The sequence below is a fragment of the Panulirus ornatus genome, chromosome 2 (assembly GCF_036320965.1).
Source record: "Panulirus ornatus isolate Po-2019 chromosome 2, ASM3632096v1, whole genome shotgun sequence".
Lineage (NCBI taxonomy): Eukaryota > Metazoa > Arthropoda > Malacostraca > Decapoda > Palinuridae > Panulirus > Panulirus ornatus.
In genome coordinates this window covers 34,421,642-34,442,482 of record NC_092225.1, presented here as the reverse complement: position 1 = coordinate 34,442,482, position 20,841 = coordinate 34,421,642, and positions in this window count along the sequence as shown.

Genomic DNA, 20,841 nt, shown 5'->3' with positions numbered 1-20,841 from the left:
CTCACAAGCCCCTCTCTCCTAACCAGCCTGACTCTCGTCCCAAGCTCTCTCTCCAATCCTGCCTGACTCTAGTCCCAATCCTCTCTCTCCCACCCTGCCTGACTCTCGTCCCAAGCCTCTCTCTCCTGTCTTGCCTGACTCTCGTCCCAAGCCTCTCCTTCTGTCCTGCCTGACTCTCGTATCATGCCTCTCTCTCCTGTCCTACCTGACTCTCGTCCCAAGCCTCTCTCTCCTATCCTGCATGACTCTAGTTCCAGACGTCTCTTTCATTTCCTGCATGACCCTCCATCCAATCCTCCCTCTCCTTTCCTTCCTGACTCTCATCCAAAGCCTCTCTCCCCTGTCCTTCGTATCTCTCGTCTCCAGCCTCTCTCTCTTGTCCTGCACGACTCTCGTCCCATGCCTCTCTCTCCTGTCCTCCCTGACTCTCATCCCAAGCCTCTCTCTCCTCTCCTGCCTGACTCTCATCCCAAGATTCTCTCTCCTATCCTGCCAGAAACAGTACCAAAACTTTCTCTCCTGTTCTGCCTGACCGTCGTCCGAACACTCTCTCTCATGTAATGCCTGGCCCTCGTCCCATGCCTCTCTCTTCTGTCCTGCCTGAAACACATTCGAAGCCTCTCTCTCCTTTCCTGCTTTACTCTTGTCCCAACACTCTCCCTCCTATCTTGCCTGACTGGTACGGAGACCCTATCCCCTACCCTGCCTGATTCTCCTCCAAAGCCTCTCTCTCTTGTCCTGCCTGACTCTCGTCACAAGCCCCTCTCTCTTACCCGGCCTGACTCTCATCACAAGCCTCTCTCCTGCCGAGCCTGACTCTCGTCACAAGCCTCTCTCTCCTGTCCTGCCTGACTCACGTTCCAAGTGTCTCCTTCCTGTCCTTCCTGACTCTCTTCGCAAGCCCCTCTCTCACCTGTCCTGAGTGACTCTCGTCCCAAGCCTCCCTTTCCATTCCTACCTGTCTCGGTCCCAAGCCTCTCTTTCCTACCCTGCCTCTTTATCGACCCAAGCCTCTCTCTCTCTTGTCCTGAATGACTCTCGTCACAAGACCCTATCTCTTACCCGGCCTGATTCTCCCCCAAGCCTCTTTCCTGTCAAACCTGATTCTCGTCCCAAGCCTCTCTCTCCTGTCCTGCCTGACTCTCGTCCCAAAACTCTCTCTCCTGTCCTTCCTCACTGTCTTCCCAAGCCTCTTTCTCCTGTCCTGCCTGACTCTCGACCCAAACCTATCAATCCTGTCCTGCCTCACTCTCGTCCTCAGCGTGTCTATCCTGTCCTGCCTTACTCTCGTCCTATGCCTCTCTCTCCGGTCTTTCCTGCCTCTCCTCCCAAGCCTCTCTCGCCTGTCCCGCCATAATCTCGTCCCAAGACTATTTCTCTTGTCCTTCCTGACTGTAGCAGTAAGCCTCTTTCTCCTGTCTTCCCATACTCTCTTCCCAAGCCTCGCTCTCGTGTCCTGCCTGACACTGGTCCCAGGCCTCTATCTCCTATTCTGCTTGACTCTCGTCCTAACCCTCCCTCTCCTGTCCTGCCTGACTCTCGTCCAAAGCCTCTCTCTCCTGTCATGCCCGACTCTCGTCCTAAGCCTCTCTCTCCTGTCCTGACTGACTCTCGTCCCAAGCCTCTCTCTCCTGTCCTGCATGACTCTCGTCCTAAGACTCTCTCCGGTCCTGCCTGCCTCTCCTCCCAATTCTCTCCTGTCCTGCCTGACTCCTCTCCCTAGACTCTCTGTCTTTTCCTGCCTGAAATCTCGTCCCAAGCCGCTCTTTGCTACCCTACCTGACTCTCTTCCCAAGCCACTCTCTCCTACCCAGCCTGACTCGCCTCCCAAGCTTTCTCTTCAGTCCTGCCTGACTCTCGTCCCAATCCTCTCTCTCCCAACCTGCCTGACTCTCGTCCCAAGCCTCTCTCTCCTGTCTTGCCTGACTCTCGTCCCAAGCCTCTCATTCGTGTCCTCCCTGACTCTCGTCCCAAGCCTCTCTCTCTTGTCCCACCTGACACTCGTCCCAAGACTCTCTCCTAGGTCCTGCCTCCCTCTCCTCCCAAGACTCTCTCTCCTGTCCTGCCTGACTCTCGTCCCAAGACTCTCTGTCAGATCCTGCCTGAAATCTCGTCACAAGCTTCTCTCTCCTACCCTACCTACCTCTCTTCCCAAGCCCCATTCTCCTATCCAGCCTAAATCTCGTCCCAAGCTCTCTCTCAAGTCCTGCCTGACTCTCGTCCCAATTCTCTCTCTCCCACCCTGCCTGACTCTCGTCCCAAGCCTCTCTCCTGTCTTGCCTGACTCTCGTCAGAAGCCTCTCTCTAATGTCCTACCTGAAAATCGTCCCAAGATTCCCTCTCCGATTCTGCCTGCCTCTCCTCCTAAGCCTCTCTCTCCTGTCCTGCCTGACTCTCGTCCCAAGACGCTCTGTCTTGTCCTGCCTAAAATCTCGTACCAAGCCTCACTCTCCTACCCTACCTGACTCTCTTCCCAAGCCCCTCTCTCCTAACCAGCCTGACTCTCGTCCCAAGCTCTCTCTCCAGTCTTGCCTGACTCTCGTCCCAATCCTCTCTCTCCCACCCTGCCTGATTCTACTCCCAAGCCTCTGTCTCCTGTCTTGCCTGACTCGTCCCAAACCTCTCCCTCCTGTCCTGCATGACTCTCGTCCTAAGACTCTCTCCGGTCCTGCCTGCCTCTCCACCCAATTCTCTCCTGTCCTGCCGGACTCATCTCCCTAGACTCTCTGTCTTTTCCTGCCTGAAATCTCATCCCAAGCGGCTCTTTGCTACCCTACCTGACTCTCTTCCCAAGCCCCTCTCTCCTACCCAGCCTGACTCGCCTCCCAAGCTTTCTCTTCAGTCCTGCCTGACTCTCGTCACAATCCTCTCTCTCCCAACCTGCCTGACTGTCGTCCCAAGCCTCTCTCTCCTGTCTTGCCAGACTCTCGTCACAAGCCTCTCACTCGTGTCCTCCCTGACTCTCGTCCCAAGCCTCTCTCTCTTGTCCCGCCTGACTCTCGTCCCAAGACTCTCTCCTAGGTCCTGCCTCCCTCTCCTCCCAAGACTCTCTCTCCTGTCCTGGCTGACTCTCGTCCCAAGACTCTCTGTCATATCCTGCCTGAAATCTCGTCCCAAGCTTCTCTCTCCTACACTACCTACCTCTCTTCCCAAGCCCCACTCTCCTATCCAGCCTAAATCTCGTCCCAAGCTCTCTCTCAAGTCCTGCCTGACTCTCGTCCCAATTCTCTCTCTCCCACCCTGCCTGACTCTCCTCCCAAACCTCTCTCTCCTGTACTGCCTGACTCTCGTCCCAAGACGCTCTGTCTTGTCCTGCCTGAAATCTCGTACCAAGCCTCACTCTCCTACCCTACCTGACTCTCTTCCCAAGCCCCTCTCTCCTAACCAGCCTGACTCTCGTCCCAAGCTCTCTCTCCAGTCTTGCCTGACTCTCGTCCCAATCCTCTCTCTCCCACCCTGCCTGACTCTACTCCCAAGCCTCTGTCTCCTGTCTTGCCTGACTCTCGTCCCAAACCTCTCCCTCCTGTCCTGCATGACTCTCGTCCCATGCATGTCTCTCCTGTCCTAGCTGACTCTCGTCCCAAGCCTCTCTCTCCTATCCTGCCTGACTTTAGTCCCAGGCCTCTCTTTTCTGTCATGCATGACTCTCGATCCAATCCTCCCTCACCTGTCCTCCTGACTCTCGTGCAAGCCTCTCTCTCCTGTCCTGTCTGACTCTCGTCTCCAAGCTCTCTCTCCTGTCCTCTCTGACCATCGCCCTAAGCCTCTCTCTCCTCTCCTGCCTGACTCTCATCCCAAGCCTCTCTCTCCTATCCAGCCAGAAACTGTCCCAAGACTTTCTCTCCTTTTCTGCCTGACTCTTGTCCGAACACTCTCTCTCATGTCCTGCCTGGCTCTCGTCCTAAGCCTCTCTCTTCTGTCCTGCCTGAAACACATTCGATATCTCTCTCTCCTTTCCTCCCTGACTCTTGTCCCAAGACTCTCCCTCATATCTTGCCTGATTGGTAAGAAGACCCTCTCCCCTACCCTGCCTGATTCTCGTAACAAGCCTCTCTCTCTTGTTCTGTCTGACTCTCGTCACAAGCCCCTCTCTCTTACCCGGCCTGACTCTCGTCCCAAGCCTCTCTCATGCCGAGCCTGACTTTCGTCATAAGCCTCTCTCTCCTGTCCTGCCTAACTCATATTCCAAGTGTCTCCCTCCTGTCCTGCCTGACTCTCGTCGCAAGCCCCTCTCTCACCTGTCCTGCCTGACTCTTATCCCAAGCCTCCCTTTCCAATCCTACCTGTCTCGTTTCCAAGCCACTCTCTCCTACACTGCCTCTTTCTCGACCCAAGCCTCTCTCTCTTGTCCTGAATGACTCTCGTCACATGACCCTCTCTCTTACCAGGCCTGACTCTCGTCCCAAGCCTATTTCCTACCGAGCCTGATTCTCTTCCCAATCCTCCCTCTCCTGTCCTGCCTGACTCTCTTCCTAAGCCTCTCTCTCCTGCCCTGCCTGACTCTCGTCCCAAGACTCTCTCTCCGGTCCTGCCTGCCTCTCCTAACAAGCCTCTCTCTCCTGTCATGCCTGACTCTCGTCTAAAGCCTCTCTCTCCTGTCCTCCCTGACTCTCGCACCAAACCTCCCTCTCTTCTCCTGCCTGACTCTCATCCCAAGCCTCTCTCTCTTATCCTGCCAGAAACTGTCCCAAGACTTTCTCTCCTGTTCTGCCTGACTTCGTCCTAACACTCTCTCTCATGTCCTGCCTGGCTCTCGTCCCATGCCTCTCTCTTCTGTCCTGCCTGAAACACATTTGAAGCATCTCTCTCCTTTCCTCCCTGACGCTTGTCCCAAGACTCTCCCTCCTATCTTGCCTCACTGGTACGAAGACCCTCTCCCCTACCTTGCCTGATTCTCGTCCCAAGCCTCTCTCTCTTGTCCTGCCTGACTCTCGTCACAAGCCCCTCTCTCTTACCCGGCCTAACTCTCGTCCTAAGCCTCTCTCCTGCCGAGCCTAACTCTCGTCACAAGCCTCTCTTTCTTGTCCTGCCTGACTCACGTTCCAAGTGTCTCCCTCCTGTCCTGCCTGACTCTCGTCGTAGGCCCCTCTCTAACCTGTCCTGCCTGACTCTCGTCCCAAGCTGCCCTTTCCAATCCTGCCTGTCTCGGTCCCAAGCCTCTCTCTCCTACCCTGCATCTTTCTCGACCCAAGCCTCTCTCTCTTGTCCTGAATGACTCTCGTCACAAGACCCTCTCTTATACCCGGCCTGACTCTCGTCCCAAGCCTCGCTCCTGCCGAGCCTGATTCTCGTCCCAAGCTTCTCTCTCCTGTCCTGTCTGACTCTCGTCCTAAGCCTCTCTCTCATGACCTGTCTGACTCTCGTCAAAAAGACTCTCTCTCCGGTACTGCCTGCCTCTCCGCCCAAGCATCTCTCTCCTGTACTGCCTGACTTTCGTCCCAAGACTCTTTCTCCTGTCCTTCCTCATTGTCTTCCCAATCCTCTTTCTCCTGTCCTGACTGACTCTAGACCCAAACTTCTACCTCCTATCCTGCCTGTCTCTCGTCCCAAGCCTCTCTATCCTGTCCTGCCTGACTATCGTCCAATGCCTCTCTCTCCGGTCTTGCCTGCCTCTCCTCCAAAGCCTCTGTCTCCTGTCCCGCCTGACTCTCGTCCCAAGACTCTCTCTCTTGTCCTTCCTGACTGTCGTCCTAAGCCTCTTTCTCCTGACCTCCAATAGTCTCTTCCCAATCCTCGCTCTCGTGTCCTGCCTGACACTCGTCCAAGGCCTCTATCTCCTATTCTGCCTGAGTCTCGTCCTAACCATCGCTCTCCTGTCCTGCCTGACTCTCGTCCTAAGCCTCTCTCTCCTGTCCTGACTGACTCTAGTCCCAAGCCTCTCTCTCCTGTCCTGCATGACTCTCGTCCCAAGACTCTCCGGTCCTGCCTGCCTCTCCTCCCAACTCTCTCTCTCCTGTCCTGTGTGACTCTCCTCCCTAGACTCTCTGTCCTGTTCTGCCTGAAATCTCGTCCCAAGCCGCTCTCTGCTACCCTACTTGACTCTTCCAAAACCCCTCTCTCCTACCCAGCCTCACTCTCGTCCCAAGCTCTCTCTCCAGTCCTGCCTGACTCTAGTCCCAATCCTCTCTCTCCCACCCTGCTTGACTCTCGTCCCAAGCCTTTCTCTCCTGTCTTGCCTGACTCTCGTCCCAAGCTTCTTCCTCCTGTCCTTCCTGACTCTCGTCCAAGCCTCTCTCTCCTCTCCTGTCTGACTCTCGTCCCAAGCCTCTCTCTCCTGTCATGTCTGACTCTCGTTCCAAGATTCTCTCCCCGGTCCTGCCTCTTCTCCTCCCAAGACTCTCTCTCCTGTCCTGCCTGACTCTCGTCCCAAGACTCTCTGTCCGATCCTACCTGATATCTCGTCCCAAGCTTCTCTCTCCTACCCTACCTACCTCTCTTCCCAAACCCCACTCTCATACCCAGCCTGACTCTCGACCCAAGCTCTCTCTTAAGTCCTGCCTGACTCTCGTCCCAATCCTCTCTCTCCCACCATGCCTGACTCTCGTCCCAAGCCTCTCTCTCCTGTCTTGCCTGACTCTCGTCCCAAACCTCTCCCTCCTGTCCTGCATGATTCTCGTCCCATGCCTCTCTTTCCTGTCCTACCTGACCCTCGTTCCAAGCCTCTCTCTCCTATCCTGCCTGACTCTAGTCCCAGGACTCTCCTGTCCTGCATGACTCGCGATCCAATCCTACCTCACCTGTCCTTCCTGACTCTCGTGCAAGCCTCTCTCTCCTGTCCTGCCTAACTCTCGTCACCAGCCTCTCTCTCCTGTCCTCCAAGACTTTCGCCCAAAGCCTCTCTCTCCTCTCCTGCCTGACTCTCATCCCAAGCCTCTATCTCCAATAATGCCAAAAACTGTCCCAAGACTTTCTCTCCTGTTCTACAAGACTCTCGTCCGAACACATTCTCTCATGTCCTGCCTGCCTCTCATCCCATACCTCTCTCTTCTGTCATGCCTGAAACACATTCGAAGACTCTCTTTCCTTTCTTGCCTGACTCTTGTCCCAAGACTCTCCCTCCTATCTTCCCTGACTGGTACGAAGACCCTCTCCCCTACCCTGCCTGATTCTCCTCCAAAGCCTCTCTCTCTCTTGTCCTGCCTGACTCTCGTCACAAGCCCCTCTCTCTTACCCGGCCTGACTCTCATCCCAAACCTCTCTCCTCCCGAGCCTGACTCTCGTCACAAGCCTCTCTCTCCTGCCCTGCCTGCATCACGTTCCAAGTGTCTACCTCCTGTCCTGCCTGACTCTCGTCGCAAGCCCCTCTCTCACCGGTCCTGAGTGACTCTCGTCCCAAGCCTCCCTTTCCATTCCTACCTTTCTCGGTCCCAAGCCTCTCTCTCCTACCCTGCCTCTTTCTCGACCCAAGCCTCTCTCTCTTATCATGAAGGACTCTCGTCACAAGACCCTCTCTCTTACCCGGCCAGATTCTCGCCCAAGCCTTTCTCCTGCCGAGCCTGATTCTTGTCCCAAGCCTCTCTCTCCTGTCCTACCTGACTCTCGTCCTAAGCCTCTCTCTCCTGTCCTGCCTGACTCTCGTCCCAAGACTCTGTCCGATCCTGCCTGAAATTTCGTCCCAAGCTTCTCTCTCCTACCCTACCTACCTCTCTTCCCAAGCCCCACTCCACTACCCAGCCTAACTCTCGTCCCAAGTTCTCTCTCTCTCAAGTCCTGCATGGCTCTCGTCCCAATCCTCTCTCTCCAACCCTGCCTAACTCTCGTCCCAAGCCTCTCTCTTCTGTCTTGCCTGACTCTCGTCCCAAGCCTCGCTCTCCTGTCCTGCCTGACTATCGTCCCAAGATTCCCTCTCCGGTCCTGCCTGCATCTCCTCCCAGGCCTCTCTCTCCTATCCTGCCTGACTCTCGTCCCAAGACGGTCTGTCTTGTCCTGCCTGAAATCTCGTCCCAAGCCTCACTCTCCTACCCTACCTGTCTCTCTTCCCAAGCTCCTCTCTCCCAACCAGCCTGACTCTCGTCCAAAGCTCTCTCTCCAGTCCTGACTGACTCTCTTCCATATCCTCTCTCTCCCACCCTGCTTGACTCTCGTCCAAAGCCTCTCTCTCCTGCATTGCCTGACTCTCGTCCCAAACCTCTACATCCTGTCCTGCATGATTCTCGTCCCATGCCTCTCTCTCCTGCCCTACCTGACTCTCGTCCCAAGCCTCTCTCTCCTATCATGCCTGACTCTAGTCCCAGGCCTCTCTTTCCTGTCCTGCATGACTCTCGTCCTATGCCTCTCTCTCCGGTCTTGCCTGCCTCTCCTCCCAAACCTCTCTCTCCTGTCCCGTCAGACTCTCGTCCCAAGACTCTCTCTCTTGTCCTTCCTGACTCTCGTGCAAGCCTCTCTCTCCTGTCCTGCCTGACTCTCGTCACCAGCCTCTCTCTCGTCCTCCCTGACTCTCGACCCAAGCCTCTCTCTCCTCTCCTGCCTGACTCTCATCCCAAGCCTCTCTCTCCTATCCTGCCAAAAACTGTCCCAAGAATTTCTCTCCCGTTCTTCCTGACTCTCGTCCGAACACTCTCTCACACGTCCTGCCTGACTCTCGTCACCAGCCTCTCTCTCCTGTCCTCCCTGACTCTCGACAAAGCCTCTCTCTCCTCTCCTGCCTGACTCTCGTCATAAGCCTCTCTCTCCTGTCCTGCCTAACTCATATTCCAAGTGTCACCCTCCTGTCCTGCTTGACTCTCGTCGCAAGCCCCTCTCTCACCTGTCCTTCCTGACTCTTGTCCCAAGCCTCCCTTTCCAATCCTACCTGTCTAGGTTCCAAGCCACTCTCTCCTACACTGACTCTTTCTCGACCCAAGCCTCTCTCTCTTGTCCTGAAAGACTCTCGTCACATGACTCTCTCTCTTACCAGGCCTGACTCTCGTCCCAAGCCTATTTCCTACCGAGCCTGATTCTCGTCCCAATCCTCCCTCTCATGTCCTGCCTGACTCTCGTCATAAGCCTCTCTCTCCTGCCCTGCCTGACTCTCGTCCCAAGACTCTCTCTCCGGTCATGCCTGCCTCTCCTAACAAGCCTCTCTCTCCTGTCATGCCTGACTCTCGTCAAAAGCCTCTCTCTCCTGTCTTCCCTGACTCTCGCACCAAACCTCCCTCTCCTCTCCTGCCTGACTCTCATCCCAAGCCTCTCTCTCTTATACTGCCAGAAACTGTCCTAAGACTTTCTCTCCTGTTCTGCCTGACTTCGTCCTAACACTGTCTCTCATGTCCTGCCTGGTTTTCCTCCCATGCCTCTCTCTTCTGTCCTGCCTGAAACACATTTGAAGCATCTCTCTCCTTTCCTCCCTGACTCTTGTCCCAAGACTCTCCCTCCTATCTTGCCTCACTGGTACGAAGACCCTTTCCCCTACCTTGCCTGATTCTCGTCCCAAGCCTCTCTCTCTTGTCCTGCCTAACTCTCGTCACAAGCCCCTCTCTCTTACCCGGCCTAACTCTCGTCCTAAGCCTCTCTCCTGCCGAGCCTGACTCTCGTCACAAGCCTCTCTCTCTTGTCCTGCCTGACTCACGTTCCAAGTGTCTCCCTCCTGTCCTGCCTGACTCTCGTCGCAGGCCCCTCTCTAACCTGTCCTGCCTGACTCTCGTCTAAAGCTGCCCTTTCCAATCCTACCTGTCTCGGTCCCAAGCCTCTCTCTCCAACCCTGCATCTTTCTCGACCCAAGCCTCTATCTTTTGTCCTGAATGACTCTCGTCACAAGACCCTCTCTTATACCCGGCCTAACTCTCGTCCCAAGCCTAGCTCCTGCCGAGCCTGATTCTCGTCGCAAGCCTCTCTCTCCTGTCCTGTCTGACTCTCGTCCTAAGCCTCTCTCTCCTGTCCTGCCTGACTCTCGTCAAAAAGACTCTCTCTCCGGTACTGTCTGCCTCTCCGCCCAAGCATCTCTCTCCTGTACTGCCTGACTTTCGTCCCAAGACTCTTTCTCCTGTCCTTCCTCATTATCTTCGCAAGCCTCTTTCTCCTGTCCTGCCTGACTCTAGACCCAAACCTCTACCTCCTATCCTGCCTGTCTCACGTCCCAAGCCTCTCTATCCTGTCCTGCCTGACTATCGTCCTATGCCTCTCTCTCCGGTATTGCCTGCCTCTCCTCCAAAGCCTCTGTCTCCTGTCCCGCCTGACTCTCGTCCCAAGACTCTCTCTCTTGTCCTTCCTGACTGTCGTCCTAAGCCTCTTTCTCCTGACCTCCCATAGTCTCTTCCCAATCCTCGCTCTCGTGTCCTGCCTGACACTCGTCCAAGGCCTCTATCTCCTATTCTGCCTGAGTCTCGTCCTAACCATCTCTCTCTTGTCCTGACTGACTCTCGTCCGAAGCCTCTCTCTCCTGTCCTGCATGACTCTCGTCCCAAGACTCTCTCCGGTACTGCCTGCCTCTCCTCCCAATTCTCTCTCTTCTGTCCTGTGTGACTCTCCTCCCTAGACTCTCTGTCCTGTTCTGCCTGAAATCTCGTCCCAAGCTGCTCTCTGCTACCCTACCTGACTCTTCCAAAACCCCTCTCTCCTACCCAGCCTGACTCTCGTCCCAAGCTCTCTCTCAAGTCCTGCCTGACTCTAGTCCCAATCCTCTCTCTCCCACCCTTCTTGACTCTCGTCCCAAGCCTCTCTCTCCAGTCTTGCCTGACTCTCGTCCCAAGCCTCTCCCTCCTGTCCTTCCTGATTCTCGTCCAAAGCCTCTCTCTCCTCTCCTGTCTGACTCTCGTCCCAAGCCTCTCTCTCATGTCATGCCTGACTCTAGTCCCAGGCCTCTCTTTCCTCTCTTTCCAAGACTCTCTCCCCGGTCCTGCCTCTTCTCCCAAGACTCTCTCTTCTGTCCTGCCTGACTCTCGTCCCAAGACTCTCTGTCCGATCCTAACTGATATCTCGTCCCAAGCTTCTCTCTCCTACCCTACCTACCTCTCTTCCCAAGCCCCACTCTCCAACCCAGCCTGACTCTCGACCCAAGCTCTCTCTTAAGTCCTGCCTGACTCTCGTCCCAATCCTCTCTCTCCCACCCTGCCTGACTCTCGTCCCAAGCCTCTCTCTCCTGTCTTGCCTGACTCTCGTCCCAAACCTCTCCCTCCTGTCCAGCATGATTCTCGTCCCATGCCTCTCTCTCCTGTCCTACATGACTCTCGTTCCAAGCCTCTCTCTCCTATCCTGCCTGACTCTAGTCCCATGCCTCTCTTTCCTGTCCTGCATGACTCTCGATCTAATCCTCCCTCACCTGTCCTTCCTGACTCTCGTGCAAGCCTCTCTCTCCTGTCCTGCCTAACTCTCGTCTCCAGAATCTCTCTCCTATCCTCCAAGACTTTCGCCCCAAGCCTCTCTCTCCTCTCCTGCCTGACTCTCATCCCAAGCCTCTATCTCCTATAATGCCAGAAACTGTCCCAAGACTTTCTCTCCTTTTCTAGAAGACTCTCGTCCGAACACTTTCTCTCATGTCCTGCCTGCCTCTCGTCCCATACCTCTCTCTTCTGTCATGACTGAATCACATTCGAAGACTCTCATTCCTTTCTTGCCTGACTCTTGTCCCAAGACTCTCCCTCCTATCTTCCCTGACTGGTACGAAGACCCTCTCCCTTCCCTGCATGATTCTCCTCCAAACCCTCTCTCTCTCTTGTCCTGCCTGACTCTCGTCACAAGCCCCTCTCTCTTACCCGGCCTGACTCTCATCCCAAACCTCTCTCCTGCCGAGCCTGACTCTCGTCACAATCCTCTCTCTTCTGTCCTGCCTGCATCACGTTCCAAGTGTCTCCCTCCTGTCCTGCCTGACTCTCGTCGCAAACCCCTCTCTCACCGGTCCTGAGTGACTCTCGTCCCAAGCCTCCCTTTCCATTCCTACCTATCTCGGTCCCAAGCCTCTCTCTCCTACCCTGCCTCTTTCTCGACCCAAGCCTCTCTCTTTTATCATGAGTGACTCTCGTCACAAGACCCTCTCTCTTACCCGGCCTGATTCTCGCCCAAGCCTCTCTCCTGCCGAGCCTGATTCTCGTCCCAAGCCTCTCTCTCCTATCCTACCTGACTCTCGTCCTAAGCCTCTCTCTCCTGTCCTGCCTTACTCTCGTCCCAAGACTCCCTCTCCGGTCCTGCCTGCCTCTCCTCCCAAGCCTCTCTCGCCTGTCCCGCCATAATCTCGTCCCAAGACTATCTCTCTTGTCCTTCCTGGCTCTCGTCCTAAGCCTCTTTCTCCTGTCTTCCCATACTCTCCTCCCAAGCCTCACTCTCGTGTCCTGCATGACACTGGTCCCAGGCCTCTATCTCCTATTCTGCCTGACTCTCGTCCTAACCCTCCCTCTCCTTTAATGCCTGACTCTCGTCCAAAGCCTCTCTCTCCTGTCATGCTTGACTCCCATCCTAAGCCTCTCTCTCCTGTACTGACTGACTCTCGTCCCAAGCCTCTCTCTCCTGTCCTGCATGACTCTCGTCCCAAGACTCTCTCCGGTCCTGCCTGCCTCTCCTCACAATTCTCTCCTGTCCTGCCTGAATCATCTCCCTAGACTCTCTGTCTTGTCCTGCCTGAAATCTCGTCCCAAGCTACTCTTTGTTACTCTACCTGACTCTCTTCCCAAGCCCCTCTCTCCTAACCTGCCTGACTCTCGTCCCAATCCTCTCTCTCCCAACCTGCCTGACTCTCGTCCCAAGCCTCTCTCTCCTGTCTTGCCTGCCTCTCGTCACAAGCCTCTCACTCCTGTCCTGCCTGACTCTCGTCCCAAGCCTCTTTCTCCTGTCCCCCTGACTCTCGTCCCAAGCTTCTCTCTCCTACCCTACCTACCTCTCTTCCCATGCCCCACTCTCCTATCCAGCCTAACTCTCGTCCGAAGCTCTCTCTCAAGTCGTGCCTGACTCTCGTCCCAATTCTCTCTCTCCCACCCTGCCTGACTCTCGTCCCAAGCCTTTGTCTCCTGTCTTCCCTGACTCTCGTCCCAAACATCTCCACCCTGTCCTGCATGACTCTCGTCCCATGCCTCTCTCTCCTGTCCTACCTGACTCTCGTCCCAAGCCTCTCTCTCCTGTCCTGCCTGACTCTCGTCCAAAGACTCTGTCCGATCCTGCCTGAAATCTCGTCCCAAGCTTCTCTCTCCTACCCTACCTACCTCTCTTCCCAAGCCCCACTCTACTACCCAGCCTAACTCTCGTCCCAAGCTCTCTCTCTCAAGTAATGCATGGCTCTCGTCCCAACCCTCTTTCTCCAACCCTACCTGACTTTCGTCCCAAGCCTCTCTCTCGTGGTTTGCCTGACTCTCGTCCCAAGCCTCTTCCTCCTGTCTTGCCTGAATCTCGTCCCAAGCCTCGCTCTCCTGTCCTGCCTGACTATCGTCCCAAGATTCCCTCTCCGGTCCTTCCTGCATCTCCTCCCAGGCCTCTCTCTCCTATCCTGCCTGACTCTCGTCCCAAGACGGTCTGTCTTGTCCTGCCTGAAATCTCGTCTCAAGCCTCACTCTCCTACCTTACCTGTCTCTCTTCCCAAACTCCTCTCTCCCAACCAGCCTGACTCTCGTCCAAAGCTCTCTCTCCAGTCCTGACTGACTCTCGTCCCAATCCTCTCTCTCCCACCCTGCTTGACTCTCGTCCAAAGCCTCTCTCTCCTGCCTTGCCTGACTCTCGTCCCAAACCTCTCCATCCTGTCCTGCATGATTCTCGTCCCATGCCTCTCTCTCCTGCCCTACCTGACTCTCGTCCCAAGCCTCTCTCTCCTATCCTGCCTGACTCTAGTCCCAGGCCTCTCTTTCCTGTCTTGCATGACTCTCGTCCTATGCCTCTCTCTCCGGTCTTGCCTGCCTCTCCTCCCAAACCTCTCTCTCCTGTCCCGCCAGACTCTCGTCCCAAGACTCTCTCTCTTGTCCTTCCTGACTCTCGTGCAAGCCTCTCTCTCCTGTCCTGCCTGACTCTCGTCACCAGCCTGTCTCTCGTCCTCCCTGACTCTCGACCCAAGCGTCTCTCTCCTCTCCTGCCTGACTCTCATCCCAAGCCTCTCTCTCCTATCCTGCCAAAAACTGTCCCAAGAATTTCTCTCCTGTTCTTCCTGACTCTCGTCCGAACACTCTCTCACACGTCCTGCCTGACTCTCGTCACCAGCCTCTCTCTCCTGTCCTCCCTGACTCTCGACCCAAGACTCTCTCTCCTCTCCTGCCTGACTCTCGTCATAAGCCTCTCTCTCCTGTCCTGCCTAACTCATATTCCAAGTGTCTCCCTCATGTCCTGCCTGACTATCGTCGCAAGCCCCTCTCTCACCTGTCCTGCCTGACTCTTGTCCCAAGCCTCCCTTTCCAATCCTACCTGTCTCGGTTCCAAGCCACTCTCTCCTACACTGACTCTTTCTCGACCCAAGCCTCTCTCTCTTGTCCTGAATGACTCTCGTCACATGACCCTCTCTCTTACCAGGCCTGACTCTCGTCCTAAGCCTCTCTCTCCTATCCTGCCTGACTCTCGTCCCAAGACTCTCTCTCCGGTCCTGCCTGCCTCTCCTAACAAGCCTCTCTCTCCTGTCATGCTTGACTCTCGTCTAAAGCCTCTCTCTCTCTGTCCTCCCTGACTCTCGCACCAAACCTCCCTCTCCTCTCCTGCCTGACTCTCATCCCAAGCCTCTCTCTCTTATACTGCCAGAAACTGTCCCAAGACTTTCTCTCCTGTTCTGCCTGACTTCGTCCTAACACTCTCTCTCATGTCCTGTCTGGCTCTCGTCCCATGCCTCTCTCTTCTGTCCTGCCTGAAACACATTTGAAACATCTCTCTCCTTTCCTCCCTGACTCTTGTCCCAAGACTCTCCCTCCTATCTTGCCTCACTGGTACAAAGACCCTCTCCCCTACCTTGCCTCATTCTCGTCCCAAGCCTCTCTCTCTTGTCCTGCCTGACTATCGTCAAAAGCCCCTCTCTCTTACCCGGCCTAACTCTCGTCCTAAGCCTCTCTCCTGCCGAGCCTGACTCTCGTCACAAGCCTCTCTCTCTTGTCCTGCCTGACTCACGTTCCAAGTGTCTCCCTCCTGTCCTGTCTGACTCTCTTCGCAGGCCCCTCTCTAACCTGTCCTGCCTGAATCTCGTCCCAAGCTGCCCTTTCCAATCCTACCTGTCTCGGTCCCAAGCCTCTCTCTCCTACCCTGCATCTTTCTCGACCCAAGCCTCTCTCATTTGTCCTGAATGACTCTCGTCACAAGACCCTCTCTCATACCCGGCCTGACTTTCGTCCCAAGCCTCGCTCCTGCCGAGCCTGATTCTCGTCCCAAGCCTCTCTCTCCTGTCCTGTCTGACTCTCGTCCTAATCCTCTCTCTCGTGTCCATCCTGACTCTCGTTAAAAAGACTCTCTCTCCGGTACTGCCTGCCTCCGCCCAAGCATCTCTCTCCTGTACTGCCTGACTTTCGTCCCAAGACTCTTTCTCCTGTCCTTCCTCATTGTATTCCCAAGCCTCTTTCTCCTGTCCTTCCTGACTCTAGACCCAAACCTCTACCTCCTATCCTGCCTGTCTCTCGTCCCAAGCCTCTCTATCCTGTCCTGCCTGACTATCTTCCTATGCCTCTCTCTCCGGTCTTGCCTGCCTCTCCTCCAAAGCCTCTGTCTCCTGTCCCGCCTGACTCTCGTCCCAAGACTCTCTCTCTTGTCCTTCCTGACTGTCGTCCTAAGCCTCTTTCTCCTGACCTCCCATAGTCTCTTCTCAATCCTCGCTCTCGTGTCCTGCCGGACACTCGTCCAAGGCCTCTATCTCCTATTCTGCCTGAGTCTCGTCCTAACCATCTCTCTCCTGTCCTGCCTGACTCTCGTCCTAAGCCTCTCTCCCCTGTCCTGACTGACTCTCGTCCCAAGCCTCTCTCTCCTGTCCTGCATGACTCTCGTCCCAAGACTCTCTCCGGTCCTGCCTGCCTCTCTTCCCAATTCACTCTCTCCTGTCCTGTGTGACTCTCCTCCCTAGACTCTCTGTCTTGTTCTGCCTGAAATCTCGTCCCAAGCAGCTCTATGCTACCCTACCTGACTCTTCCAAAACCCATCTCTCCTACCCAGCCTGACTCTCGTCCCAAGCTCTCTCCAGTCCTGCCTGACTCTAGTCCCAATCATCTCTCTCCAACCCTGCTTGACTCTCGTCCCAAGCCTCTCTCTCCAGTCTTGCCTGACTCTCGTCTCCAGCCTCTCTCTCCTGTCCCCGAAGACTCTCGCCCCAAGCCTCTCTCTCCTCTCCTGCCTGACTCTCATCCCAAGCCTCTATATCCTATAATGCCAGAAAGTGTCCCAAGACTTTCTCTCCTGTTCTACAAGACTCTTGTCCGAACACTCTCTTTCATGTCCTGCCTGCCTCTCTTCCCATACCTCTCTCTTCTGTCATGCCTGAAACACATTCGAAGACTCTCTTTCCTTTCTTGCCTGACTCTTGTCCCAACACTCTCCCTCCTATCATCCCTGACAGGTACGAAGACCCTCTCCCCTACCCTGCCTGATTCTCCTCCAAACCCTCTCTCTCTCTTGTCCGGCCTGACTTTCGTCACAAGCCCCTCTCTCTTACCCGGCCTGACTCTCATCCCAAACCTCTCTCCTCCCGAGCCTGACTCTCGTCACAAGCCTCTCTCTCCTGTCCTGCCTGCATCACGTTCCAAGTGTCTCCCTCCTGTCCTGCCTGACTCTCGTCGCAAGCCCCTCTCTCACCGGTCCTGAGTGACTCTCGTCCCAAGCCTCCCTTTCCATTACTACCTTTCTCGGTCCGAAGCCTCTCTCTCATACCCTGCCTCTTTCTCGAACTAAGCTTCTCTCTCTTATCATGAATGACTCTCGTCACAAGACCCTCTCTCTTACCCGACCTGATTCTCGCCCAAGCCTCTCTCCTGCCGAGCCTGATTTTCGTCCCAAACCTATCTCTCCTGTCCTACCTGACTCTCGTCCTAAGCCTCTCTCTCCTGTCCTGCCTTACTCTCGTCCCAAGACTCCCTCTCCGGTCCTGCCTGCCTCTCCTCCCAAGCTTTTCTCTCCTGTCCTGCCTGACTTTCGTCCCAAAACTCTCTCTCCTATCATTCCTCACTGTCTTCCCAAGCCTCTTTCTCCTGACCTGCCTGACTCTCGACCCAAACCTCTCCCTCCTGTCCTGCCTCACTCTCGTCCCAAGCGCGTCTATCCTGTCCTGCCTGACACTCGTCCAAGGCCTCCATCTCCTATTCTGCCTGAGTCTCGTCCTAACCATCTCTCTCCTGTCCTGCCTGACTCTCGTCCTAAGCCTCTCTCTCCTGTCCTGACTGACTCTCGTCCCAAGCCTCTCTCCTGTCCTGCATGACTCTCGTCCCAAGACTCTCTCCGGTCCTGCCTGCCTCTCTTCCCAATTCACTCTCTCCTGTCCTGTGTGACTCTCCTCCCTAGACTCTCTGTCTTGTTCTGCCTGAAATCTCGTCCCAAGCAGCTCTATGCTACCCTACCTGACTCTTCCAAAACCCATCTCTCCTACCCAGCCTGACTCTCGTCCCAAGCTCTCTCCAGTCCTGCCTGACTCTAGTCCCAATCATCTCTCTCCAACCCTGCTTGACTCTCGTCCCAAGCCTCTCTCTCCAGTCTTGCCTGACTCTCGTCTCCAGCCTCTCTCTCCTGTCCCCGAAGACTCTCGCCCCAAGCCTCTCTCTCCTCTCCTGCCTGACTCTCATCCCAAGCCTCTATATCCTATAATGCCAGAAAGTGTCCCAAGACTTTCTCTCCTGTTCTACAAGACTCTTGTCCGAACACTCTCTTTCATGTCCTGCCTGCCTCTCTTCCCATACCTCTCTCTTCTGTCATGCCTGAAACACATTCGAAGACTCTCTTTCCTTTCTTGCCTGACTCTTGTCCCAACACTCTCCCTCCTATCATCCCTGACTGGTACGAAGACCCTCTCCCCTACCCTGCCTGATTCTCCTCCAAACCCTATCTCTCTCTTGTCCTGCCTGACTTTCGTCACAAGCCCCTCTCTCTTACCCGGCCTGACTCTCATCCCAAACCTCTCTCCTACCGAGCCTGACTCTCGTCACAAGCCTCTCTCTCCTGTCCTGCCTGCATCACGTTCCAAGTGTCTCCCTCCTGTCCTGCCTGACTCTCGTCGCAAGCCCCTCTCTCACCGGTCCTGAGTGACTCTCGTCCCAAGCCTCCCTTTCCATTCCTACCTTTCTCGGCCCGAAGCCTCTCTCTCATACCCTGCCTCTTTCTCGACCTAAGCCTCTCTCTCTTATCATGAATGACTCTCGTCACAAGACCCTCTCTCTTACCCGACCTGATTCTCGACCAAGCCTCTCTCCTGCCGAGCCTGATTCTCGTCCCAAACCTATCTCTCCTGTCCTACCTGACTCTCGTCTTAAGCCTCTCTCTCCTGTCCTGCCTTACTCTCGTCCCAAGACTCCCTCTCCGGTCCTGCCTGCCTCTCCTCCCAAGCTTCTCTCTCCTGTCCTGCCTGACTTTCGTCCCAAAACTCTCTCTCCTATCATTCCTCACTGTCTTCCCAAGCCTCTTTCTCCTGACCTGCCTGACTCTCGACCCAAACCTCTCCCTCCTGTCCTGCCTCACTCTCGTCCCAAGCGCGTCTATCCTGTCCTGCCTGACTCTCGTCGTGTGCCTCTCTCTCCGGTCTTTCCTGCCTCTCCTCCAAGCCTCTCTCGCCTGTCCCGCCATAATCTCGTCCCAAGACTATCTCTCTTGTCCTTCCTGGCTGTCGTCCTAAGCCTCTTTCTCCTGTCTTCCCATACTCTCTTCACAAGCCTCACTCTCGTGTCCTGCCTGACACTGGTCCCAGGCCTCTATCTCCTATTCTGCCTGACTCTCGTCCTAACCCTCCCTCTCCTTTAATGCCTGACTCTCGTCCAAAGCCTCTCTCTCCTGACATGCCTGACTCTCGTCCTAAGCCTCTCTCTCCTGTACTGACTGACTCTCGTCCCAAGCATCTCTCTCCTGTCCTGCATGACTCTCGTCCCAAGACTCTCTCCGGTCCTGCCTGCCTCTCCTCCCAATTCTCTCCTGTCCTGCCTGAGTCATCTCCCTAGACTTTCTGTCTTGTCCTGCCTGAAATCTCGTCCCAAGCTGCTCTTTGTTACTCAACCTGACTCTCTTCCCAAGCCCCTCACTCCTACCCTGCCTGACTCTCGTCCCAATCCTCTCTCTCCCAACGTGCTTGACTCTCGTCCCAAGCCTCTCTCTCCTGTCTTGCCTGACTCTCGTCACAAGCCTCTCACTCCTGTCCTGCCTGACTCTCGTCCCAAGCCTCTCTCTCCTGTCCCGCCTGACTCTCGTCCCAAGCTTCTCTATCCTACCCTACCTACCTCTCTTCCCATGCCCCATTCTCCTATCCATCCTAACTCTCGTCCGAAGCTCTCTCTCGAGTCGTGCCTGACTCTCGTCCCAATTCTCTCTCTCCCACCCTGCCTGACTCTCGTCCCAAGACTTTGTCTCCTGTCTTCCCTGACTCTCGTCCCAAACATCTCCACCCTGTCCTGCATGACTCTCGTCCCATGAATCTCTCTCCTGTCCTACCTGACTCTCGTCCTAAGGCTCTCTCTCCTGTCCTGCCTGACTCTCGTCCCAAGACTCTGTCCGATCCTGCCTGAAATCTCGTCCCAAGCTTCTCTCTCCTACCCTACCTACCTCTCTTCCCAAGCCCCACTCTACTACCCAGCCTGACTGTCGTCCCAAGCTCTCTCTCTCAAGTCCTCCATGGCTCTCGTCCCAATCCTCTTTCTAAAACCCTGCCTGACTTTTTTCCCAAGCCTCTCTCTCCTGTCTTGCCTGACTCTCGTCCCAAGCCTCTCCCTCCTGTCTTGCCTGAATCTCGTCCGAAGCCTCGCTCTCCTGTCCTGCCTGACTATCGTCCCAAGATTCCCTCTCCGGTCCTGCCTGCATCTCCTCCGAGGCCTCTCTCTCCTATCCTGCCTGACTCTCGTCCCAAGACGTTCTCTCTTGTCCTGCTTGACTCTCGTCCAAAGCCTCTCTCTCCTGCCTTGCCTGACTCTCGTCCTAAACCTCTCCATCCTGTCCTGCATGATTCTCGTCCCATGCCTCTCTCTCCTGCCCTACCTGACTCTCGTCCCAAGCCTCTCTCTCCTATCCTGCCTGACTCTAGTCCCAGGCCTCTCTTTCCTGTCCTGCATGACTCTCGTCCTATGCCTCTCTCTCCGGTCTTGCCTGACTCTCCTCTCAAACCTCTCTCTACTGTCCCGCCAGACTCTCGTCCCAAGACTCTCTCTCTTGTCCTTCCTGACTCTCGTGCAACCCTCTCTCTCCTGTCCTGCCTGACTCTCGTCACCAGCCTCTCTCTCGTCCTCCCTGACTCTCGACCCAAGACTCTCTCTCCTCTCCTTCCTGACTCTCATCCCAAGCCTCTCTCTCCTATCCTGCCAAAAACTGTCCCAAGACTTTCTTTCCTGTTCTTCCTGACTCTCGTCCAAACACTCTCTCACACGTCCTGCCTGACTCTCGTCACCAGCCTCTCTCTCCTGTCCTCCCTGACTCTCCACCCAAGACTCTCTCTCCTCTCCTGCCTGACTCTCGTCATAAGCCTCTCTCTCCTGTCCTGCCTAACTCATATTCCAAGTGTCTCCCTCCTGTCCTGCCTGACTATCGTCGCAAGCCCCTCTCTCACCTGTCCTGCCTGACTCTTGTCCCAAGCCTCCCTTTTCAATCCTACCTGTCTCGGTTCCAAGCCACTCTCTCCTACACTGACTCTTTCTCGTCCCAAGCCTCTCTCTCTTGTCCTGAATGACCCTCGTCACATGACCCTCTCTCTTACCAGGCCTGACTCTCGTCCCAAGCCTATTTCCTACCGAGCCTGATTCTCGTCCCAATCCTCCCTCTCCTGTCCTGCCTGACTCTCGTCATAAGCCTCTCTCTCCTATCCTGCCTGACTCT